We start from the raw sequence: 3,083 nt of genomic DNA, 5'->3' as shown, positions 1-3,083 counted from the left end.
TGACGCTCAGCCTTACAACAACTAGCAATGAAATCCAAGTTTTTCTCCAGATAAAAAAAATCAGTGTTTTTACGTCATTACGAGAATATCACAAATTCTAAATATAACCAAGTGATTAAATCTCAACAACAAACAAGTATGATCATGATCTAGATCAAAAGCAACCCTATAAGACTTTGTGAAAATATTTATTTCTGGTATGCAAATCAATTTATTAGGACTTAAACATCCCTCTATTGGTCATCACCACACTCAAATCAACATCAACTTATCAAATATCATAGTTCATCTTAAGGGATCATGCTAAATATGCATGCAAATGCAACTATATGAACTCACATAAAAATAAACAAATATGTCCTAAATGAATAATCATGCAAAAATATGAATGAACTACAACTAAACATGCAATATGAATCTATATGGACACACACTACTAATCCTTACATTATCACCCCCAAACTTAAAATTTTCAATGTCCTCATTGAAGGTAATAATAAGGATTTCAGGCATACCTAATTAGCGGGAGAGTCACCCTCATCAGGTGGAGGATCAGGTGGCCAATCAACCTCACCACCAGTGTCTCGACAAACAGTACTGAAAGCGTGTGTCAAATCTCCAGCAAAATATCGGTGGATGACATGCATGGCCTCCATACTCCTAGTCAATCTTATATACTGTGCATCACCAACACCAGTCTTATCAACTGCCTGTGGTGCACGAAGAGGGACCATCTGTAAGCACGGCAAAAAAACCGGCCGATCACCCTCTACATCGTTAAAAGTATATCCCAACCCCTTGTCAGAGGGTGCACCTAAGAATGCATAACTCAAGTGATCTGGTAGTGGGTTGAGCTCAAGTGTGGGAGTATCTTCAGTCGACGGCTTGAGATGTTCCTGAGAAATTTTCAGCTCCGCTAACCCAAGAGAATCGAATGGCATCTCCAACTTCCTCTTCCATGGAGGTGCATTCAAAACCTACAGTTGTTCTGCTCCTTCCTTATCATCAATAACTGATTTCCCTATTAAGGATCTCTCTAAGGTCTCTGACTTTGGCAATTGTTCAAGTTCCGAATTCCCGAAAGAGTCTACCCACTCTACTTTAAAGTACTCCTCTTTAGCTGTGGGTAACTTTATTGCCTTGAACACATTAAAAGTGACCTTTTGATCGTGAACCTTTATCGTAAGCTCTCCTTTTTATACATCACATCAATCATAGTTTGGCCTGTAGCCAAGAATGGCCTTCCAAAGATGATGGGAATCTTCTTATCTTCCTCGAAATCAAAAATAAAAGTCAGAAGGGAAGATGAGTTTATTCACCTTGACCAAGATATCCTCCACTATACCTCGTGGATAAGCGATGGAACGGTCAGCTAGTTGCAATGACATGTTTGTTGATTTCGGATCAGGCAGACCAAGCTTTTTGAAGATAGACAAGGGCATTAGATTGATGCTAGCTCCTAAATCATATAAACATTTGTCGAATGACAAGTTTTCGATAGTGCAAGGAATAGTGAAGCTTCCTGGATCTTTAAGCTTTGGAGGCAACTTCTGTTGCAGTACAGCGTTGTATTCCTCCATTAGAGCAACAGTCTCTAAGTCATTGAGCTTCACTTTCCGAGAGAGAATAACTTTCATAAACCTAGCATAGCTAGGCATCTGTTCAAGAGCTTCAGCGAAAGGTATGTTGATATGAAGTTTATTGAACACCTCCAAAAACTTCTCAAACTGCTTATCCAGCTTTTTCTTCTACAACCTCTTAGAAAAAGAAGGTGGAGGATAGATCTGTTCCTCCCCTGTATTACCCTCAGGAGGAGTGTGTTCCATAGTAGTCTTCCTTGGTTCCAACTCTGCTTCCTTTTGCACTTCTTATTCAGCCACAACTGTATTTTCTGAAACTTGAAATTTTTCACGCTCTTCGTCTTGCTTGAATTTGGGGGCTTGCGATCTTTCCAGACCTTAAGGTGATATCGTTCACCTGTTCTTCAACTTCCCTCTTGCCTGGATTTGTTTCTGTATCACTAGGTTGCGTTCCTGGTGGTCGATTCAATAAGGCATTAACAATTTTCCTTATTTGGTTCTCCAGAGTCTTGATAGAAATAGCCTGGCTTTGGCATATAAGAGCCTTGTTTTTGCACATAAGCCACAACTCCTCCAATTCAGATTTTTCATTCGAAGATAGACATGCACCATGAGTTTGTTGTTTTGGTGTAATTTGTTGCTGAAAACCAGGAGGGTTGAATATCTTATTTCCAAACTGTTGGAACGGCTGTTGCATCGCATTCTGATTGTTGCTCCAGCTGAAGTTAGGATGATTCCAGTTCTCAGGATGATAAGTGTCTGGAACTGGTTGCTGCGATCTCTGAAAGTTGCTCACAAATTGAGTTAAGTCACTAGATATAGCGCATTGCTCCGTCGTATGCGAACCTGCGGATAGCTCACAAACACTGGTTATCTGCTTAACACCATAGTTAGCCAGAGAATCGATCTTCATAGACAACGCCTTTAGTTGAGCAGTGATAGCCGTAGCTGTATCCACTTTAAGAACTCCTGCTACCTTGCCCTGTGGACATCTCTGGCTTGGATACTGATATTCATTAGCAGCCATCAGTTCAATTAGATCATAAGATTCCTCATAGCTCTTTGCCCATAATGCTCCGCCTGATGCTGCATCGAGCATGGGTCTGGACTGTGATCCCAACCCATTGTAAAAATAATTGATGATCATCCAATCAGGCATTCTATGATGAGGACACTTCCTAAGCATCTTCTTGTAGCGCTCCCAAGTTTCACATAGCAATTCTTCCGTTTGCTGCGCAAATTGAGTAATAGCATTCCTGAGTGCAGTTGTCTTCGCCATAGGGAAGAATTTAGTAAGAAACTTATGGGCAAGATCTTCCCAAGTAGTAATCGAACTAGCTGGTAGAGAGTGTAACCAACTCTTATCCTTGTCCCTCACAGAGAATGGGAATAGTCTCAGCTTCACAGCATCTTCAAAAACACCATTGAACTTGAAGGTGTCGTAGATCTCAATGAAATCCCTAATGTTCATATTGGGATCTTCCATTGAAGACCCCCCAAACT

General features: G+C 40.6%; 1 non-coding gene across 1 annotated transcript; it reads left to right on the top strand.

The window, feature by feature from the left end:
• Positions 1–2,737: 2,737 nt before the first annotated feature.
• LOC141716470 (small nucleolar RNA R71) lies at positions 2,738–2,844 on the top strand. The gene has a single exon (XR_012573179.1). It is a non-coding gene; the product is annotated as a small nucleolar RNA R71 (small nucleolar RNA).
• The last annotated feature ends 239 nt before the right edge of the window (positions 2,845–3,083 follow it).

This window comes from Apium graveolens, chromosome 3 (genome assembly GCF_009905375.1).
Source record: "Apium graveolens cultivar Ventura chromosome 3, ASM990537v1, whole genome shotgun sequence".
Taxonomy (NCBI): Eukaryota; Viridiplantae; Streptophyta; class Magnoliopsida; order Apiales; family Apiaceae; genus Apium; species Apium graveolens.
The sequence above is the reverse complement of the archived record's forward strand: the minus strand, read 5'-3'. Positions and strand labels throughout refer to the sequence as shown.